Source organism: Narcine bancroftii, chromosome 5 (assembly GCF_036971445.1).
Source record: "Narcine bancroftii isolate sNarBan1 chromosome 5, sNarBan1.hap1, whole genome shotgun sequence".
Lineage (NCBI taxonomy): Eukaryota > Metazoa > Chordata > Chondrichthyes > Torpediniformes > Narcinidae > Narcine > Narcine bancroftii.
Window position 1 is genome coordinate 232,553,604 of NC_091473.1, and position 23,526 is coordinate 232,577,129.

The 23,526-nt window shown below is 42.7% G+C and overlaps 1 protein-coding gene across 3 annotated transcripts in view; it reads left to right on the top strand.

Moving 5' to 3' along the window:
* The first annotated feature begins 5,896 nt into the window (after positions 1-5,896).
* The window catches only part of LOC138765029 (cysteine and glycine-rich protein 1-like), a 31,438-nt gene continuing 13,808 nt past the window's right edge, over positions 5,897-23,526 (top strand). The window contains exon 1 of one of the 3 annotated variants that reach the window (XM_069941673.1): positions 5,897-6,029. The gene's annotated coding sequence lies outside the window, so the exon portion shown is untranslated. Of the gene's footprint in view, positions 6,030-7,168; positions 7,263-23,526 lie in introns of those variants that run through there. The other 2 variants (XM_069941672.1, XM_069941674.1) reach the window with 2 other exon arrangements.

The following is a 23,526-nucleotide window of genomic DNA, read 5'->3' on the forward strand; positions in this document are numbered from 1 at the left end:
CAGTATGTTTAAGTTAATCGGGCCTTTCTTCTGCAAAAGAAAACTTCAAGAGTATTACAATTAATTAAATAGCCTCCAAAAATATGCTTGTACATTGCTTATGGTCTTCACCTTAATTGTGTGAGGCCGAAAACTGTGAGCTTGGTCACATAGTTGTGTTAAGGCAGCTACGCAACAAACAGAAATGTGTGTATCATTTCAGCAAGGCTCAAAAGGTTCAGTAATAGATTTATTGAGTTGTGGAAGAAAAGAATAAATGTAAGCAAAAAGGATAAGTGAACACGAATGTTCCAATCATGGGACACGTAGAAATAAAAAGTATGATCTAATAGTGAGTGTAAGGACATGAATACAAGACCTACGAATGAAATATTCCTGAAATATTATAAGCGGTGAGCAAAATGGAATACTAAGAGTATGATTGCAAAACTGTTACAGCCCCAGCGGCAGAGGTTTGAATCCAGCTCTCTCTGTAAGAGATTGTATGTTCTCCCCGTGTCTGTGTGGGTTTCCTCCAGGTGTTCTGCTTTCCTCCCACCTTTAAAAACACACTGAGTTTGCAGGTCAATTGGGTGGCACAGGCTCGTGGGCCAAAAGGGCCAGTTACTATGTTCTGTATGTCTAAAAAAAATGTAATAAGAGGCATGGAATTGACTTGTCTTAGAAAATCTTGAAATTAAATCATTTTGGTTGGAAATAAGAAATTGAAGATGGTGGAACTGTTTGTGTGTATGTTAAGGATTGATACAAGAGAAATCTTGTGAAGAGATTTTTGCATAATAGAGGAGTTGTATTATCAGACAGTTTTGGTACAATGATCACTGAATCTTATTTTTTGCAACATCATCAAGTTCAGATTCCAGAAAAGCAATAGGTGAAGATGGTCACAACGATGGTGCCTCAAGAAAGCAGCCTCTGTCCTCAAGGACTACCACCACCCAGGCCATGCGCTCTTCATTCCACTACTATCAGGAAGAAGGTAGAGGAGCTTGAAAATGTTGACTCAGCAGCACAAGGATGGCTTCTTCCCTTCTGCCATCGGATCAGTGGGACTAGGAGGGTGGGAATTTGTTCCGGCATGGACTAGTAGGGCCTAACTGTCCTGTTCTGTGCTGTATATGGTTATATGGTTATGAACGGACAATGAACCATAGGCACTACCTTACTTCATCTTTTATTCTTTTTGTTGAACTATTTTTATTTATTTTGTAATGTAGCTTCTATAAATGTTTGTACTGTGACGCTGCCACAGAACAACAAATTCTGTGTCATGTTCATGACAATAAATTCTGATTCTGATGAGAACATCGGTTTACAAGCTTTATCCCTCTTCACACACTACACTCATTTTTCCAACACAGTGCTTGAAAATTGGGTAGAACAAAATCAACCCAAAGTCAATTATCATAATGTTGCACAGGTAAAAAGTTTCTAAGAAAAATGATCCATTACCAACAAAGAGGTGATATTTAGGTGCATGCATTTAACCTGGTCAAAATTCCTTATGCAAATTCATTCAAGCAAATAAATGACATCATCTGTACATCAAGCATTCAATGATGAAAGAGGTAAAACTGACAAAGTGATTGGAAAAATGTTCCCAAACTTTAATCTTCCATTTTTTTTCCAACAAAGATGAGCTGACATCAATTGGTAACGAATTTTGAGATCAATTTTGATTGTTTTTCAATATCTGAAATTTGTATGACCCAACTAGTTTCCTTATCAGTCACATCCAGCCTGACATTAAAATATTTTGCCAACTCTTTTTATGAACTTTGTCACTAAAAGTTATTTAATGGAGCGTTTGAATTGGAAAATAACATTAATTTCTTAGCCAAGATCTATGGTTAAGAGTAGACAGTCTTGACCTTTTCCGATGCAGCATAATAAATTTATTTGTATGCCTTTCCAAAATTGCAGAACTCTGGATGAGAATAAAGAAATAGAGTAACCTTTTTTCTGTTCCTTAAAGCACTGTATCACTGATTCCAGATGTTCAATAATTATTGTCTGATGTGATGTACTGCCAGTTCCATGATCCACAAAATAAGATTTTAATTCACATCTAAGTTTCAACACAGATACTAAACATTACACTTGGCTAAATAACTATTGTCCAGTCACAAACATGCAAATGATATAATTTTAAAGTAATATTCTTTCAAAAATCATTTTGTCAAGGGATAAATAAGATCTGGAGGCCACTCTTTGAGAAGGATATCAGTTGAAGAAGTTGTGGGGGGGTGGAAGGGGAATGAGGAGAGAGAGAGTGGTGAGTAGGAGTAGGTGTGGTTATTGGTAGGGTGCCTTTACAGATGGTTTTGTTAATTTGAGGAATAGGTTGCTGAAAGCACAAGCATCAACATCTTGGTGAAGGACAGTAGCTTGAACACAGAGCCAAGGAGCTGTGAATTTGGAGTGAGAATGGGGGGAAGCTGAAGAGTCACTGAATGGTGGAACCAAGACTGATTAATGTCTGGATTTTTTCATGGACAAAAGATACAGGCAACAGAATAGTGCATTAGCTGATGTTTACAGAAGATAAAAGACAGGAGGCCAAATTTGTCCATGCTGACCAAGTTAGCATTCTGGGCTAATCCCATTTGCCTGCCTTTGGTCAATATGCTTGTGAGATATTTGGTCATAATAATTATACCCATTTCTATAGCTTTCTCTGGCAGTTTGTTCCAGATATTGACTACCCTCGAGTGGAAAGGTTCCCCCTCAGTTCCCTCTTAAATCTCTCCTCTCTCTCCTTAAACCTAGGCCCTCCAATTCTATTCCTGAGAAGAAGACTATAAACATTCACTTCATCTATGTCCTTCATGATTTTATTAACCTCTACAAGTTATCCCTTGGCCTCCTGTTTTCTTGGGAGTAAAGGCCCAGCCCATCTTACTTCACTATAACTCAAATCCTCTAGTCCAGTGACGTCTTGGTGAATCTCCTCTGCACCTCTTCCAATGTATTGGTGTCCTTCCTATGGCTGCCAACCAGAACTGCACACAATATTCTAAGTGTGGTCTCACAATGCATTGTATGGCTGTATCTGCAGATTTTCTTGTTTAACCATAGCTGTGTCATAATGCTGAACCTTTGTTCTCAAATACCCTGTCCATTAAAGGTGAGATTCCCAAACATCTTCTTCAACAACCTTTCGACTGGAGTTGCCTCTTTCATGGAACTATTCACTTGTACCCTTAGGTCTTCTACTCAATGGCACTCTCCTAGACCCTGCTATTTACTGTGTAAGACCTATCCTGTTTTGACGTACTTCAATGTAGCACCTAACATTTATCTGTGTTAAATTCTATTAGGCCCATCTTTCCAACTGATCTAGATTCTGTGGTGAATTTCCTCACTGTCTACTTCCTCACCAATTTTGTTGTCATCTGCAAATTTACTACTCATGGTAATTACATTGTTATTTTTATCGATTTAGATGGCAAACTATAGTCGACCTTGTACAGACCCTTACAGCACACGACTGGTCACAAGCCTCCAATCAGAAAAGTAAACCCTTCACTACAACCCCCTGTCTCCTTCCATTAAGCCAGTTTTGAATCTAATTGGCCAGCTCACCTTGGACCCCAAGAGATTAATTCTTACAGACCACTCAGCCAAGATCTCATTTAAATATTTCAAATGTTGAAAGGCATGGACAAAGTAGATGTGGAAAGGTTGTTTCACATGGTGAGAGAATCTAGGACAAGAGGGCACAACTTCAGGATTAAAAGGCGTCTGCTTAGAACAGGAATTTCTTCAGTCAGAGGGTGGTAAATCTGTGGAATTTGTTGCCTTGAGCATTTGTGGAAGCCAGGTCACTAAGTGCATTTAAGACAGAGATTAATAGGTTCTTGAATAGGTTATAGGGAGAAGGCCAGGCTGTGGGGCTGAGTGGGAAAATGAATCAGCTCATGATTAAATGGAGGGGCACACTCGATGGGCTGAAGTGCCTATCTCTGCTCCTTATGGCCTTAAAAGCCCTGCTAAAATCTGAAAAGACAATGTCCTCTATCCTGGTCTCATCAATGCTCTTGGTCACCTCTTCAAAAATACTCCTTCAGATTCTGATGGAGTTTGGGAAATTCTGGAATTTTCCAAAGCTATGATTGAGAGTTCACTGGCAGAATAGCAGAAAAGCACATTCTACTGGAGATACTCTTGACAACATAGAGTTGGAATCTAAACTCTGGACAATCAGAAATATGAGGTTTAAAATAGCTTTATGGTTAAGAAGGGATTAGTCATCAGTAATATATGCACTGAATGTCTGGTGATGCTAAACTAATACTTTTGACTTTCTGGCTGTTTCATTGGTGGAAATTGCAGCTCATTCAATGTAAATTAAGAGACAGAGAATACAGAAGTAGTGGTAACTGTGGAAATGGGTTCCCTATGTGCAGTTACTGATACCAAGGAACAACACGTAGACAAAAGAATATTTTCTGCTCAACTCAGAAATTGCTGGAATTATGCTCACAAACCTGATGTTCAATTTTGAAAAGGAAAGGAACATTGACCTAGGAGTGGCAATTGGGCAGAGGGAAAATTTATTTGAGGCAGCTAGTATTGATGATAACTTAGAAGATATCAAAATATCAGTTCGCAATGGGACTCAGAAGAGAATTTGAAGGATCAAATTTTATTTAAATTTAGACATACAGCACAGTAACAGGTCCTTCTGACCCACAAGCCCATGCCACCCAATTGACCTACAAGCCCCATGGGTTTTGAAGGATGAGAGGCAACTGGAGCACCCAGAGGAAACCCACACAGACACAGGTAGAACATACGAACTCCTTACAGACAGTGCCAGATTCCAACCCGGTTCGCTGGCGCTGTAACAGCATTGTGATCACTGCCTCGCCAACGGTGCCAGCCCTCATTAAGGAAGTAGGAGGAATGAGCAAATATTGCATTTCATGAATGGGATGAGCTGGCAGTTAACAGCAGAGTAGGAAGTCCAGAGGTGTGGTTGAGGATGGATACAAGGTATCTGTTCACAGGCCTCAATAAGGTCTAACTGGAGAGAAATTTAACCACATAACAATTACAGCATGGAAACAGGCCATTGTGACCCTTCTAGTCCGCACTGAACCAAGTCATCTCTCTAGTCCCACCTACCTGCAACCCTGCCCAGAAGCAAATAGCCAGTAGAGGGTTGAATGGGTGGTACAGTAAAACTCTCAGGTGCTGGAGACTTGGTACCAGACTTGCAGAAATCCTGGGCCATACGATGTGGTTTCTGTTACTACCTCCGCATTTTTAATTTGCTCAATAATACAGTGTAGCTTTTATATGGTGGCCTGCAGCTTCAGGAATCCGGCACTTGTTTTTCGAGCTGAGGATGGAGAGAAAGGAGGAGAGTTGAAGGAAGATTGTGTCGGAGTGTAAAATACTGTCTCTACTCAGTCCAAAAGGTGGAAGAGAAGCAGTGGTGGACAATGTGCAGGAAGTTGGAAGAGATGTGGGTGGCCTGGAACAGGATGGGTAGAAGTGCGTTCTAACTTGACTTGAAACAGTTAATTTCTAAAAAAGTGTTTTTTTTTTGCAATCCTCCTTGGTGACAACCTGAACAAGAAGAACCATATCATGTAAGAAATCTCTGACTGTAACAAAATAACATCTTATTATTAAAAATTCTTCAGAGACTAGGGAGAGAAAAAAATTGCTGGATCTCCTGGAAGAGTTAGGCATGAGGAAAACAGTTAGGAATAAAAAGGATCTTACTTGAAATCAATTAAAAAAAAGTTTTGTTAAATTAGAAAAACATGCTTTGGCCTTAAAAGTTGAGAGAGTGGTCACGTGTTGAGAGAGTGGTCACGTCATCTTTCGGGCTGTGTGCAAAGAGACAAGGCGTTGCCTTTGGCGTGGTTCCGCCTTAAATTCAGCGCTGACTCCGCTCCCGGCTGGTGTGAGCGGAACTTGCCGTCCAGCGATAAGAGCGGCTTGCAGGTCAACTTGGGAGAGCGCTGTTCCGCAGCTATTGGTTGCCAGTGGATTGGAACCGCTGTCGCTTTCAGGTGCAGACGACACGTGTGGCTTGTCAACGCGACGAGAGGAGTTTTATGTTTGGGGGGACAGTGTTGGGATCAGGAATCGCGTTAAGACTGCGGGAGACAGGGATGTCAGTTTCGAGGAGAGGGGGGGGAGTGGGAGAGGGGGGGGAGTGGGAGAGGGGGGGGAGTGGGAGAGGGGGGGGAGTGGGAGAGGGGGGGGAGTGGGAGAGGGGGGGGGAGTGGGAGAGGGGGGGAGTGGGAGAGGGGGGGGAGTGGGAGAGGGGGGGGAGTGGGAGAGGGGGGGGAGTGGGAGAGGGGGGGGAGTGGGAGAGGGGGGGGAGTGGGAGAGGGGGGGGAGTGGGAGAGGGGGGGGAGTGGGAGAGGGGGGGGAGTGGGAGAGGGGGGGGAGTGGGAGAGGGGGGGGAGTGGGAGAGGGGGGGGAGTGGGAGAGGGGGGGGAGTGGGAGAGGGGGGGGAGTGGGAGAGGGGGGGGAGTGGGAGAGGGGGGGGAGTGGGAGAGGGGGGGGGAGTGGGAGAGGGGGGGGGAGTGGGAGAGGGGGGGGGAGAGTGGGAGAGGGGGGGGGGAGTGGGAGAGGGGGGGGGGAGTGGGAGAGGGGGGGGGAGTGGGAGAGGGGGGGGGAGTGGGAGAGGGGGGGGGGAGTGGGAGAGGGGGGGGGAGTGGGAGAGGGGGGGGGAGTGGGAGAGGGGGGGGAGTGGGAGAGGGGGGGGAGTGGGAGAGGGGGGGGAGTGGGAGAGGGGGGGGAGTGGGAGAGGGGGGGGAGTGGGAGAGGGGGGGGAGTGGGAGAGGGGGGGGAGTGGGAGAGGGGGGGGAGTGGGAGAGGGGGGGGAGTGGGAGAGGGGGGGGAAGGGGGTGATCTAGATTCCTTATTTGGTCAAACTCACACAAAGTTCTCTCCCCGCCCGCCCGCCCGCAACCCGGAGAACATGAAAGTGAGCCGCAGTGTTGATTTGTCGCAGCAGTGATCCCATTCTAAACCGGAGCCAGCATGAACGGGGCACCTTAACTTTTTGTGCTTTGGGTTACTTTTTAAGAAAAAAATAGATAAAAAAATAACTAGTTTAATAATCTCCTTGAAACAAAACAAAATCAAGAGCCGGATAATCAAATGCTGATTTGGTTCCAAACTTTTCAAACTTGAATCCATCCTGTAGAAGTTTGATGTTAAAAGATGAATCTCAAGTGGATGTCTCCGAATGCAGCAAATTGGGGAAAGGGATAGAGGTCCTCTCGCAAGAGGTAGGCTGCAGTTTCTTGATAAGTGAGTAAAAGAAGTTGTCGGGACCAGCGAAGGCGATGAGCACTTTGCATTCTGACAGCGGAGGCTGTTTCCACTGTCAGTACAGAAGGAGGGGAGGGAGGGGGTGGGGGTGGGGGGAAGCCAGTTGGTTCAAAGTGGCTTGTCATGACTGGGTTTTGAGAGAATTAAAGACAGAATTTGTCATCACATTTGTAGTTTTGCTGTACCATCACAGTCAAAACATTTATATTAACCACTTTTGGAATTGTTTTTTTTTAAATGCAAGTCAAAGGCAAAATCAGTGTTCATTCAGAAATGGCAAGCTGGCCTTGAGGTTGAAGAGAGCAGAAGCTTTGGCTGCAATCTTCCAGTCCTTTAATAGTAGTAAGAAAACTCTTTTTCCAATTGAAGACATTTATTTGCTTGCAGGAATGATTTTTGATAAATGATGTTTCTCCAGAAGCAAGTAGCCATTGGAGGTTTGAATGTGTCTCTCGGGTGTTTGAAGCTTGCATATATCCTGGACCACATGATGTGCTTTCTATTACTACCTCCACATTTTTAATTTGCTCTCTAATACTGTGTAGCATTAAAAAAAAATCCCTGTTGAAGATGGTTTAAAGGGGAACATGGGAGCCAGGGCTTGGTGAGTAGAATGAGATTGCTACAAACCTCATCCTCCAAAGGAGATGTGTTATCAGGATTTATGAATAGTTTGATTCAGGGTATTCAAATTTTTATTGCAGAATAATTGATGCATACAAGGGGTTTCCAAAAAGAATTTAATAAAATGCTACAAATGAATTGACTGAGTGATAAAGCATGGTGGTGATCGGGGATTGTTTCAATGGTATGGTGGGATTGATATGAATGAATTGTACCTTTTTAGAATGGAGTGGGAGAAGTATAATTTCAAGTTTAAGGATTGTACTTGTCTGGCAATGTGTGAAAAATAGTGGACATGAAGACCTGTTGAAATGAGATTATTGACCTCAAATGTGCAATTAAGAAGCAAGAATATGTTGCAAACTCCTGTATCTAGTTGGGTAGGTCATAATTAAGATTGTCCATTTGCACATGCAACGATTATATAAAAAAAAAAGATAAAAGGTCCCGTTTTTGGACAAAGCTGAATGCAGATTTATCAGTGTTTGTAAGGAAGTGATTTGAGTATTGTGGAGAAATCAGAAAGCAGGAGTTGTAAAGTCATACAGCAGATCCAGGGACTGGCTTGTTGAATGTCTACTAGCCATCAGGAGCTGGTTTGTGATTAAAGATAATCCTATATTTAGATATATATGGATTAAACAAAATATATATTTTTTAAAAACCCTGGTTTGTACTAATCCCATTTTTTTTCCCACATGGTTGCATCACCTCCTTCATCTCCCTCCTACCCTAACCAATCCCTACACTAGGGCCAATAAACTTGAATGTCTTTTGGAGGTGGAAGAAAACTCGAGGACCTGGAGGAAACAAATGCAGTCACTTCAAAGACTGTGCAGGATGTTAAGATAGAACCAAGGTCACCAAACCTGCAAGGCAATGGCTTCATTAGCTGTGCCACCATTGCCCAGAGGTGGTTGAAATGAGATTTAATGGAGCTCTCCAAAGTCATGGATTGTTTTGATAGGAGGACTCTCATCTTGAAATGGGTGTGCTGGTTTTCCACCTTTTGTTAACAGTTGTTGTTTAAATGGCTCCAGTTTAAATTGTGTCCTTTCCTTGGAGTCCAATCTATTTTGGGCAATATTTTTCATTATTTGCAAGCTAGACCAGAATCTATGCTATCTAAAGTAGGAAGTGCCCTGGACACATTTTGATGAGTTTCTTTTGGGTGGGGTGGTGGGTGTAGGAATGCAAGTAGCAGTGAATGTGCTTAACAATTAAACTGACTCGGTCTACTTGAATGGGGATTTCTCAAAATTTGATGTAGCTGTGTGAAGAAATATTTCCTGTACTGCCAACCCTTATTGGAGATGGACTTCTTTTTCTAAAAGTTGGAGCCACAGAAAGCATTATTATCTATCTTGTCAAGTCCGTGGGAAAAATTCTAGCACATCTGTGAGATCATTGTTTTGCCTTAAACTCTCAAGTGTAAAGGCAGTCTGATTAATCTGTCCTGCTAGGACAAATTACTATTCCTAGAATCAATTTGCTGACCTTTCATTGTATATCTTTGTTGGATTGGCAGACCAGACCTCCACACAATATTTATAATCTCAACAAGGCTCTATTTAAATTGGAGCAAGTTGTTCTTTTCCTGCACTCACTGGACAACATTCCCCACCCCACCCCCCCACCCCAATGGTTTGCTTCACTATTCCATAGTGGCAATGTCCTATTAAAACCTTTCACCACTGACTTTACCAAGATCAGCAGGGAAGAAGTCAAAGTACAAATGCAGAAAATGAATGTTCAATGGCATGTTACACTTCATAGTTTTGCTGCTGGAGACCACTGGAGCACAGTTCTGGCACCTCATTGGGTGGCTCTGGCACCACTTTGTTGCTTTTTTTTTGGTGTGCTCCAGCACCTAAAAAATAATTAGCACTCCTTGGTTTTGTATGCTTGAAGTAGACTTAAAAAATATGACAGGAAATCACAAAGATTGATTGTATCTAAAGAACAGTACACGATAGGAAAATTTTAAGGTGACTTTTCACAGGTCCAAGCCCCCTCCCTTTCTCAGTTCTAACCATTCCTCTCCTCAATAACCAATTATCAACTTTTGTCTGTTGGTCTGTACTCCTCCCCCCTGCTATTCTGCTTCTTCCCGTACTTTGAGCACTTGGTGGGGGTATTTTATGGTTGTACTACTGTGATGTGCTGTTAGACAGAATCAAACACACACAAGGAGAAGACTGTATAACAGTCTACAGATTTCCACAGAGCCAGGTTGGCTGTGGCTGCAGCAACTCTTGAGTGAGGCCTCGGGAGGCCAGCACGGGATTGTATCCCAGAGGGTGATTGACACCCGACCGGGTGGGGCTTGATCCATTCAGGCCGACTGATTGACAGCCGGCCAGGTGTTGTCCTGTCCGCTTACACTCCTGCAGGTACAGAGGTTGCCCCCTGCAGTAGGCCGGTGGTGTACCACCATAACTACTGACATTTTGGGCCTGAGTCCTTCAATGTATGGGAAGCAGCAGACAGCCTGAATTAAAAAAAATAAAAGGGGGAGGAGTACAGACCAACTGACAAAAGTTGATAATTAGTGGTTGAGAAAAGGTGAGAATTGATAGGGGGCTTGAATCTGTGAATGTCAAGCTGAAGAAGACCGGGAAGAGACAGAGTTGCAGGAAAGGAGACATGAAGGAGAGGGTGTGGTGGCTAATTGAAACCAGAAAGATCAATGTTAATTCTGTGCTTCTTTCCTATGCCAACATGTCTGTCCATAGTCTCATGCCCTGACAGACTGAGATCACCTGCAAAATGGAGGAGCAATGTCTCACATTCTGTCTGGCACTTGGATTGCCATTTCCAAATGTCCAAAATGGAGGGCGTCCCTCTAAGCTGTGCATGTGCACACCATGTTGGTGAGGGAATAGCATCAGAAATCTGAGAATAAAAAGTCAACCACTGTCTCCACACCTCCTCTAATTGCATTATTGTAATCAAAGTTTAAAAAAAAAATTATTGAAATTTAAACAAACATTTCCATAAGATGTATCTCTGGTATTATACATATGTATTCATATTTGTGATGATTTTCCACATAATATTTATTTGACGAAACATTTACCGAGAGAAGAAAGACAGAACATTAAAAAGAAGAAAACTATATACAAGTAACAAATATCACTCCCTGCAATATAATCATTATTTTGTAAGAATAAAGTCAGGCCTATGTAGTTAAACTATTTTTCTCAGTATGAATCAAATGGTTCCAATTTATAATTAACGTGCTGTTATCGTCTCCATTTTATAAATGTCGATTAACACTTCCTTCCATGTATTTAAAGTTGGGCTCTCCTGTGATGAGCATTTCCTGGTAAGAGTCTTTTAACCAGTCACCAGCAGTACATTTATTAAATATTTCTCTTTTCAACCATTCTTGAGGTATATACCCAAAATATATGGACTACTTGGTACTTTCTAAGGGTATTTCGCATTTAAAAATGACATTGTCCATCCCACACCAATAATCTTTGAGAACAGGGCAGTCCCAAAAAATATAGTAATGGTTTGAATTTTGAATCCACAATTTTAACTGCAAACAGGAAGGTTTGCCATCATAATTGGATTTCTGAGTGGGTGTGTTTAAAATATCATTTTTTTTTAACCAAAACTACCTCCACTTCTGTGAACTGGTACACTTCCATTGATATCTCCACATTATTTTCATTGCTCCTTTCTTTACCCATTTTGCTTTAATGAAGTCGAGTGTGTTTTAATATTTGACAGACACACTTGAAATGATTTTGCTACCATTATCTAAATTGTATGCTTTTTCTAAACAGCTCTATCAAACGTGTACTCGCCTTGGTTATGTTTTTAACTCTTCTATTAACATATTGTTGCATCTGCAAATACCAATGTCTTGTTTTTCTTAAGTGTTCCTCTTTAAGTATTTCAAAACTGAGCCACTCATCCTCCTTCAAAGATTAAAGCCCTCCACACGCCAGTACTCCACTTGACGTCATCATCGATTGAAGCGCTGCGCTACCGAAGATCATTTGCACCAGAAGTATGCATCTGAGTGTTCCTGAATTCCCCTCTGCATGCAGGTCCACCATTCATGTGCCAACTGCCCCCAGTAAAATAACCCACCATGCATGTGCTGGCCAGCCCTGGTACTTAAATCCATGTGCTAGTTGGCAGTTGTGCATGAAACATAGCTGCGCATGGCCTAAGGACCCAGGGATGCTGCATTTGACAGGTAAGTGCTCTGCTCTCCTCCCTAGACCTTTCTGCAGTTTCTGCCCCTTGTCCTCTACGTGGGGGTGTAGGGCCTACACCTGCAAATGGAGGACAAATTAACATCCAGCTTGAGGTTACGCCAGAAAGCTGGACTGTCTGGCTGAAAACAAGATGTTTGGTTCCCTCCAACTTTCACTCTATTTGAATACAAGTACAAGGTGCATTTCAGTCTAGACCTTTAAAAATAAAGCTACATTTTTCTATCAAGAGGAGGAGGAGGAGAAGAGTCTAAATTCTCCTGAGATCAGAGACTCCTTTGCTTTAGATGCGTCCTAGGATGGAGTCTAACTTGTTCTTGCAGTCATTGTCAAGTTTTTCTGGTGCTTTTGCTTCATTTAGATGGCTGCTTGTGTCCTTCTGCTTCAATATGGGACAACTCTGTGATCCTGGGGTAGAAGTACAAACCTGGTAACTTAAACAAGCAGTCGGTGCTGTTGTGATCTGATGCACTGTCCTCTATCTTGCTGAAGCCAGGTGACAGCTGTCAGACACCACTTCCTACTTGCCCCTTCCACAGGACATCAAGCCACTGTCTCCAACACCATCTCTAACCTCTGTACCCCTCCCCCCCCCCCCACATACTTCAGTCTCATTGTTTTCCATCCCTGCACTTCCCAAGATGCATAAACACAATCATATGGGTAGGCCCATTGATTCTGCATGCTCTTGCCCCACTGAACTAGTATTGCATTACATCAACACCATCTTTTCTTCCTGGTCTGCAATACCTCACGGACCCTCCATTTCCCTGAACTTGACTGTCTCGTGTTTACTAGAGATATCCAATCCCTTTACACCTACATCCTCCATAGAGGTCTCAAAGCACTTTTTCTGGCAAGAGACCAAACCAGTCACTTTCTTCCGCTACACTCCTCTGCCTTGCAAAACTTGTTCTCAATCTTAATAACTTCTCCTTTGACTCATCTCACTTACTTCAAATCAAAGAAGTAGCCATGGATACCTGCATGGGTTCCAACTATGCCTGCCTGTTTGTGGGCTTTGTGGAACATGAGACAACCCTACCCTCTTCCCTGCTATACTGATGACTACATCGGGGCTGCCTCATGTCCTTGTAATGTGATTGTAAACTTCATTCACAAAGGCCAACTTCCACCCTGACCTCAAATACATCTGGTCCATCTCAGATAACATTCTCCTCTTTCTTGATCTCTATCTCCATCTTGGGCGATGAGCTTTCCACAGATACATTTTACAAACCCATTTATTCCTAAACTACCTCAACTGCACTTCTTCACACCCAATCCCCTGCAAGAATTCTATTCCCTTCTCGCAATTTCTATGTCTCTACTGCATCTTTTCCTAAGATGAGGTCTTCCAGTCCAAATTATTGGAAATGTCATCGCCTTCCATAAATGGATAGGGCTTCCCTACGCCACCATCAACCTTACCAGCGTCTCCTCAATTTCCTGCTCATCTGTCCTGGTCCCCTTGCCACCCACAGATGCAAGAAACATAGGATTACCCTTGCCCTCGCCTACCACCCCACTAGCCTCTGCAGCCAACACATTATCCTCTGTAATTTCCTCCACCTACAACATTAGAGAAACAACACTTGATGTTTCCGTCTGGGCACTCTCCAACCAGATGGTATTAACATTGGCTTCATCCTTTTCTGTTGGCCTACTCTCTGTTCTCTCTCCCTTTGTTTTCTTTCAACTAGCTCTCTACCTCCTTCCCTTTCTATTCACAGAGCCATCCCTCCTACCCCTGCTTGCTGGTGTGCCCTCTCATCCACTTATTATTACTTCCTGCCTTTAGGACCATGCTCCTTCCCTTCCCCTCCCTCACCACCATTTTTGTTTGGGCACCTGCCAACATTTTCCCGCAACTTGATGAAGGGCTCAGGCCTGAAACATTAGTTATGCATCTTTATCTTTGGTATCTGAAGTACAGTATGTTTCTGATTATCTGAAATGTTCAGGACTGGATGTGTATCGGTTAATTGCATTTTCTGGATATCTGAGAAATGGCTTTAAGCAGCCCTGTTTAAGCAGCAGAATACTTGCATTGACTGTTGCAAATCCCGACACCTTCCCACTGCCATTCCTGAAGCTGACCAGGAGCAGGAGGTGCCCACTCAGATCCCTGACACCTGCCCAGGCACCAGAGGTCCCCACTCTGATTCCTGACAACTCCTGTCGCTGAACCTGTCTGGGACCCAGAGGTCCCTGCTCCGATCCAACCCAATAGCATCAGCATAATACTTGCATCCGTGCTTAAAATGACAACAAAGAACAAGGGGAGGTTTTTCCAAGCAAGAAAAAGTTTGATTCTTACCTTGAGTACACGAGAGCTCCATTGGATTCAAAATGGAGTCCCATTTGAGCATGGCGGGTAAAACATTGTTTTTCTAATATGTGACATGTTGTCACTGACAATGTACTCAGATAACAGAATTTCAGTAAAGTGGTTTTTTGGATAATTTGAAATGTGCTGAGTTTCTCCAGCATTGTTGGATATGCAGTGTCTGCATATTTTTTGAATTTTACTATTGTTTTTGAGATCTGAAATTCCAGGTTTGAATACAAATGTGCTCTATTCCTGGAGTTGTGTACAGACAGGAAATTCCTGCAATTGGATATCTTGATGCTCATTTTCATTTTGTTTTTACTACAGGTAAAGTTTGTTTACCCCTTCAACCACCTCTGGGTTGTGTCTCAGTTGTTCCATTTTTCTTTTTGTTCCTTGCTCAACTTTTGCAGCCAAAGGAGCAAGGGTCTATAATGGTTGGCTTAACAAGTACAGCTTCTAAGTAGAATTGTTTTATTCAATGCGCTTGGCTCTGACAATGCCAATTATAAGCCGATTGCAGGTAGAATCACCTGGAGAATGTGGCTTCAGAGCAGGCTGCAAGTATCTGTGAAGAGATGTTCAGGTGGCAGCGCTGAAGGAGGTGTTCTGCCATCTGAAAGGTCAGAAGCAGGGAGAGGGGCCACAGAGAAAATGCCAGCTCCGAGCAAGGGCAGCAGTCAGACAGCTCGCCTCCCCACTGCCTGACAGCCCCCTCCTCGCTGCCTGAAGCCCCCTGGCGGGGGAGGGAGTACAGGGCTGGGGTGGCTGGCGGGGGTATAGAGCGCGTCGAAAGAACCAAAGACGTTGATCCAAACCAAGGCTTTTATTAACTAAAAGACTGGAGCATATCACATGTAGGTCGACTAGTCCAGAATGACCTGGTCTGGCTAGGAGCAATCCTTTAAGACCTGCCAGTAGGTGTGGCTATGCTCTCAGCCAATCACAGTCATCCTACACTACAATTTGTACATGTACACATTGGTGATAGAATTTGTACTATCACGGGGAGGAGTACGGGGCTGGGGCAGCCATCCCAGAGAATCCTGACTTGTCTAAAGCTCTCACCTTTTAAATTTAGCGGGATTTTGTGTGCGTGTATAAGCCCTGTAGTCCCCTGCCGGCCAACCAAGCCCTGTAGTCCCATGCCAGGGGACTGTCAGGCAGTGGGGAGGGTAGGTGTTGGCAGTGGGGCTGTCAGTGGGTCTCCAGCTGACTCAACAGTCTGCCCGCTGCTAGGCACCTGAAAGCTGCTAGCAGCTTTGCTTGAGCTGCTTTCAGGTGCAATGGCAGATTCTTGGAGCAGGATATACCTACAGGAGAAGGGTTGGGTAGGTAAACCTTCTGGCCGGGTTCTCCACTTTCAGGTGGCCACCTGACAGCCGCATAGGAGTACAATAGACTGTTTTACAGTCGGGTATTGTGGCCACCTGAAAGTGGCTACAGAAATCCTCCAAAAGAATGCACATTTCCCAAATTTCAGAAAGATGTTTGTGTGAATCCATAATAGTTGTACTTCATGTTTGACCTTTTTAGAATGGCTCTTGACATTCTATTGGACTTTTAAGCAGGGCATGTGTGGTGAGAGTTTATTTGTGGCTATGGATTTTAATTTGTTTTTCTTTACCCTTGGTTGAGGAATGCCCATTAACTTACGCACACATGCAAAGGCATCAAATGCATGTGACAAAATATAAAGTTGTAAATGTACTTGTACCAGAAAACATTTAATTTTGGTCCCTTGGGCTCTCAAGACTTTAGAGCAGTTTATAAGTCAAAATTGGAACACTAATTTATCTGAATTAATGAGGGGGTGATTGAAGCCAGCCCCAACCCTTGGAGACCCAAGTGATGGTGGTAGTGAGGAAAAACTGGATGGACATTGACTACACTCAGACAATTAACAGATCCATGCTGCTGGACACGTACCCTCTTCCCCACTTATCTGATTGGGTAAACCAAATGGTGCAATATCAGGTTTTCTCCGCCTTTGACTTAAAGTCAGCATATCACAAGCTTCCCATCCACACAGAGGAATGCCAATATACTGGTTTTGAGGCGGATAGCTGCCACTACTATTTTCTGAGGTTCCCCATCACCAATGGGGTCTCTGTCTTCCAGTGGGAGATGGATATGAGCTGCAGGCCCCAATCCTGTATCTGGACAAGGTCACCATTTGTAGCCAGAACCACAATGCATACATCCCAAAATGTTTCTAGACCACCAAGTTCATTAACCTCAGATAATCTGGCTATCCATCCCATAGGATGATGATAGTTCCTTTCAGTCCATTTGTGGGGTTTGATATGATACCCCACTCCTCAGAAAGGAACAGCATGTGTGTGAATGGATTTTAGGTGAGCAGGGGGTTGCACAGGTCCAGATCCACCCTCTCAACATCCCCCTCTTGGATCCAGCACCATGGTGAGGTCCAAGATGGCTAGGGGAAGTTCTGTTGCAGTGAATGGCCAGGCCAACCTTCAATGCAAGGGATGGCCTTTCCGCGCTTCGCGGCACGAGTTTGCTAGATGGCTGTTAATGTTATGAGAGGGTTTGCCCTTTAACAGGTCTTGCTTTTTCATCCTGCAGGGTGCCTAGCCACCCTCTGCAGCAGACAAGCCTGATGGGGGAGCTGGTTTAGTTGCTGACCACCTGACCATGCAACATGGTCCAATAATTTTTAGAAAGTTAAATGCGAATTTTACACATCCTGCCTTTCCATTCTTGGCTGTGTCATTGAGAACTGGATCATTGGGCCCCCAACTCCAATCGCATGCGTCTGTTTTGGAACTCTCCCTGAAAAGGTCCCTGAGCTTCTCTTCCTACTATGCCCAGTAGGTCCCTAATTATGTGGACAAGGCTCACCCCCTCATTAAATGTACCTCCTTTCCCTTGGCACCAGAGGCCTGTGCAGCTTTCAGCCACATCAGATATTGCCAAGGTTATGATGCATGCCATGGATGAATCCATCCTGTTCCAGGTGGAGAGTGATGCATCTGGCTGCCACACTTAACCAGACAGATCCATTTCCTTCTTTTCCTGCACACACCAGATCCCCAAAGTTTGACAATCTTCTGTCGAGACGGAGGCCCAAGCCATTGCCGAGGCAGTGCGGCACTGGAGGTGCTACCTAGCCCACTGACCAATGGGTTGTGCCTCTCATGTACAACAACCAGCAGTGACATAAAATTAAAAATGACAAGATATTGAGGTGGAGAATTGAACTTTCCACCTGGAATTATGATATCTTGTACCAGCCTGGGAAACTCGATGAGCCCCCAGATGCTCTATCCTGTGGAATGTGCCAGTGCACAAAGAGACTGATTGCAAACCCTCCACAACAATCTCTGCCACCCTGGAGTCACCAGATTCCTCCACTATCAAAGCCTGCAATCTGCCTTCCTCCATTGAGGAGATCAGGGCTATGACTAGAAACTGCAAACCACACTCCTATTGGCCAGACAGAATACAGCTGATTCAGGCTTCCTGTCCCTTTGAACACCTGAGCATTGATTTCAAAGGACCTCTCCCCTCCTCTAACCACAACGTGTACTTCCTCAACATTTGAGTACTCACATTTTCCATTTGCCATCCCCTGACCAGATAAGACCGGTGCCACAATCACCAAGGCCCTATGCAGCCTATTCACTCTGGTTGGGTTCCCCCATAGTGACCAGAGACCCTCCTTTGAGCGATGAGCTGTGTAAGTACCTGCTGGCCAGAGGCATAGCCACGAGCAGAATCACCAGCTCTAACACCCCCCGCCCCCCCACAAACTGTCCAGGACCCGATTGCAGCTGGCACTACGATGCCAGCTGGCAGCAGATCAGAGCACCCAAAAGACTTAATTTCTGATAACATCTGATGCACTTCACCCCTCCGAACTTTTATATTAAAAAAAAAGTGGTGAATGTTGTAAAACCCTGTTTGTATATTTGATTATCTGGGCATCCCCATTTACTGATTGTACCTGTGACTCCAACAGACTCCTGAATTGTTCCAAAGCCTTCTTCCCAATTCAGGTCATCGATCAGGATGGATGCACCTCCATTCTATTGTGAATAAAAGCCTATCTGTTTAACATAACTTCCAGTCTTTTGGAGTTATTGATGACAATAAATCTTGTTTTAAAACTATATTTATTCATAGAATTCAGACGTGTTTGTGTAATGTAATTTTCACTATAGGCCACATCATTCCATTTAACAGGACTTGGTTTAGCAGCAAGTTTATAGATGAGCCTTTTGTGTCACTCTCCTACTGCAAATCGGGGTAACCATTTCCTTTTGAGGTTGAGTTATGATTTCTTCTTCCGTGCTATTCATGCCTGTTGCTTAAGGATTGAAACTACTTGCACAAATTGCTTATCCATCCCAAAACCTATCCAAGACAAAGTGAGTGCTTCTGTCCATTACCTAAAATGTTGACCACTTGTGGAAATGTGAATTTTTTTTTATTTTTAAAAGGTGCACCCCCCATTATAGCTGCCATTTGTCTTCCAGCACATCTATTCTCAGCCATATTTTTGGCTCTGGCCCCTTTGTGTCTCTGCTCAAAGTTTATGGGGCCCCTTCCCCTGTGAAGCAGACAGATTTAGTTGGTTTCTTCTGTACTTCTATCATGTACAAAAAAAAAATTAGCCTGTGGCCCCTATCGAGAATGGCTGGCTTGCACATCAAACTGATCTGTTTTGGAATAGGAATCATTATTTGTGCAATTGTGCTGTTGATCTTTGGAGAATATTATGCAGTTGAATTTCTACACTTTTATCTGTGTGACAGATCATGAGTGATCTGAGCTCCAAAATTTTTTTTTTAAAAGCTATTATCTGAATTGGCAGAGCCAAGCATCATTTAATCCAGGGAGGTATGTTATTTCTGTCTGCATTACTCGCTAAAATTGTTTTAACTTCAGGAACTGATCATAACCATTTTTCCAGGACTGTTTTATTCAGGGCTGTTACCACATTTGGAAGTAAAGCCAATGTTATTTCGCTTTTGCTTCAGCTTTATAAACTGCGCAATTGAAGCTAAATTATTCAAATTTGTTTTATTTGTAAACCCCTATAATTTTCTTCTGTTTCAGTGAACATCCCAGTTTTTCTTGGTTGTACCTATACCTTTTTCTTGTTATTGTCCCCCTTCCTGACATATTTCTAATGGCAGGTCAGAAACTTCAACTTAATCGAGGGATGCAAGCAGGTCTTGGTGGAATTTTCCTAAAATGCTGTGTTATTTTCCAATGGGATTGTGTCGATTTGAAAGTCTGTAGTGAAAACAGTCCTAGGAAAGTCGTAAAATAATATCTTAAAATTCTTTTGAATTAAGTATTCTTTTCATCACTCCTTTTCAATTAATGGTCACTTCTTGCTTTTTGACCACAAGTCAAGGGAACAAAATTAGGACAGTAGATGTTCTTACAAATTGAAAGCAAAATTCTGCTATTTAGTTTTAAAGTTTTGAAGATTTTTTTTTTCTCTCTATTGTGGCACAAGACCCCAGCTGGCAGCTGTATAGATTGATTACATTATCAAAGAATGGTAATGATGGGTACGGGGGGAGGAGACCAATTCTGAGGCCCAAAGTGTAATCGTCTAATGCATTTTATTGATGGACCTTATCACAGCACATAATTCATGGTGAGATAATTTGAATTTAGTTTGTGATCAATTACTGTTATTGAGTACTCTGAACAGCATGCTTCAAGAAATCTTGTTCTTTGTGTCTGATGCACTTTTGTATAAACACCATTTCTTTGAACGGGAAATCACCATGATTAACCAACTTGCAAGGAACCAGTGAATGTACTCAAATCTTCAAAAGGTTTGTAAAAAGGTGGCATTTCATAAATGTGGAAAATCATTTTGTGGTGCAGGTGGTAACATTGGCATGGATTGCTTGGCTAATGGGAAAAATGGAAGGCAAAATGGATCTCCTGGTTTGTCAGATGTAATTGTTGAAAATGTCTTTGGTTATAAAAGTTGCCTTTACCAATTAACAAAAGCCTGTTTCTGTGCCCAAACGTGGATGGATCAGTGGACAACACTTTCCACCCCAAAGTTTGTTTCCTGAAAGGATATTGGGGATTGTGATAGATGACTCAAGCTGGATACAGTTAATTTTAGATTTGCTGTATTACATAGGAAGTTGGATAAATATTAAATTAACTGTATTGAATTTAGCACGTTAGTTCAACTGACCTAAAAATATTTTGGTGCTGATTTTATTTTGTACTCGGCACCTAATGCCTCTCATGTCAGTGTCCATCAATTGTCGGCCAGAATTGATGGATTGCAGTTGCCCTGATATTGTTTTTCCATGGTCGGATTGTCCTGATGAAACCTTTCACCATGTTCAACACTGACATCTTCCGTGCTGATCTTGGTGCAGTCAAAGTGCAAATGCAGAAATTAATTTTTATTGAGCTGTTTTGCTTCATGGTTTTGTATGCTTGTAGTAGACTTAAAATGTGACCGGAAATAACAAAAATGGGGTGCATAGTTTCAAAAAAAGTATACAATAGGAAAACTTTAAGGTGATTTTTGTGGTCAGCAGCCCAAAATCCATAAAATAAACTCAAAGTGATCAGGGAGCAAATTCTTTATTGTCTTTATTATAACAAAAGTATTTCTGGAAATGAAATAAAAATGCTCTACCTAAAATAAACTGACTTGAAGTCAAAGCACAAAGCTGGAGAAACTCAGCTGGTTGAGCAGTGTATATAAACAAAGGTTTAAAAAAAATATATAACCAACGTTTTCAGGTTTGGACTCTTCATCAAGGTATGGAAATATGTGGGAGGACTCACATGATAGAGTAGTGGCCGGTAGGAGAATACCAGCCCTCTCCAGAAAAGAAGAAATAAAGTGAAGAAAACACAAAGCTCAAGAAACACAAAACACAACAAATAAAAGATAAAGGTGTGGAGAAAAGAAAGAAAGTGGCACCTAAGAAGGAAAAACCAAAGACAACTGGGGGGGAAGGAAAGACGCCGGAAGGGAAAGGAGAAGGCCTTACCTGCATGAAGAGGCAGGGACCCGCCGTGGACAGAGGATCCCGCTCCCCGAGGTTAGTGGAGACCTCGCAGGGTCATGACCTCCCGACCGCAGAACTGCAAAAATGGCTCACTGAGCCAAACAGAAGTGGGCAACTGCGAGGAATCGCGCGTACGCAATGCGCACACCAAGGAAAAGGAAAACACCGATGGGAGCGGTGCCCAGCTGTGGAGTGAACTTGCGCAGTGCGACCAGCTGAGAGATACTGGACAGCAGAGTTCTCAGCTGGAAAAAAAGGAAAGCAATGGGAAAGGAGTGATAAGAAAGAAAAACAGCAACAGGAAGCCGAAGCAAAGAAAAGCAGCTCTGCACAGATGAATAGAAGGTAAAATAGATGGACAGTATATAGATTAAAAAAAAATTCAAGAACAAATGAACCATTAAAAGGATGGTTGACATTAGAATTTAGTGAAATAAAAGAAAAATGTAAAGTACAGAAAGAAAAGTAAGTAGAATAGAGCTAGTCATGACAGAAATAGGGAAAAGATTAGAAAATGTTGAAGAATGAGAAATGGCTGTAGAAATGGAAGTGAACGACTTGAGAAGAAATTGGAATGCAGTGACAAAAAAGTTAGTCACAAGAGTTGTTAGCTCAGAAGATGGATATAATGGAAATCTATAGTAGGTGAAACAATATAAAGATAGTGGGCCTAAAGGAAGATGAAGAAGGCAAAGATATGAAAGAATTTAAAAAAATAAAATCCTAAAAGTCCTGCGAATGCCAGAATACAGGAAGGAATTGAAATAGAAAGGGCACCCAGAACACTAGCCCCGAAACCACAGTCACAACAAAAAATGAGTTCCATACCTTAAAACGGAACTATGTCAGCAGGCTTCTAAATAAAAGATTTGGTGGGGGGAGCAATGTGGCTGCAAAGGCAGGAGGTGATCAGTGGAGAAGGGAGGGAGGTGACAGCAGCAAAATCTCTTGAGGGGTACCTATCCTGAAGAAGTTCTCCTTTTCTCTCCAAAGGGAATTCTGTGGGATTCTCTCGCTTCTCCCCATCTGTAATCCCTGCTGCTCTCGAGCTCTGCAATTGCTGCTGTCCCCTCATTCCCTTTCTACCTATCACCTCCTGCCTTTGCAGCCACACCTCCCCCTACTCTTTTGTTCGGACACGTGCCAACATTTTTTTCCATACCTTGATGAAGGGCTTCAGCCTGAAATGTCAGTTAGGCATTTTTAATCTTTGCTACATGAAGGACGCTGCTCAACCTGCTGAATTTCTCCAACATTTTTTTTTACTTCAACCACAGTGTCTGCAGATTTTTGTTTTCCTCTTACTTGATTCTGCCCTGCATTGTGTGTTAACGTTGTTGGCCAATTTGTGAAAAATTGTGGAAAAACATGGCATGTTTTCTAGCACCTAGAGTAGAAATCTTTTTTTAAACTTTGTGCCGATTTAATAAAATGTGTGGTTCAATAAAAAAGATTGTTAGTTTCATTACAATGGCATCATCTTGCGTGTGCAGTTCCCATTTTAATAACTTGCTTGTCAATGCCTGATTTGATTTGAATGCTGATATTCCATTTGGTATGCTCTAGGCTATTAATTAAATGTTGATCTACTCCCATTTTTCAAACACTTAAATGCAAAATGTCTGCTTTGGCAAATACTAATATCCCCTAAAGGAATTTATAGCTACAACTCTTCTCAAAACTGCATCACGTCGCATAGTTCATTTAACTTGTGAAATGACCTTGCATTTGGGCTACATCTATGTGTGTTGCAAACACTGCACAAAACATCACAAGTTTAAACTTGGAGCAAACAGTAATGCAAAGAAATCCTGGCATATCTCCAGAATTTCATTCTTGAACTAGGCTAATAGGCTCAAACTGCTGGAAAAACAAAAGGAGCCTTGTATTTATCATAATTGATGTCATCTAACATGTAAAGAAGAAATGCCCATGGGTGCCCAATTGCCAGAATTTTTCTTTCGTTTCTGACACTCCTTTTAAAATCAAAAACTGG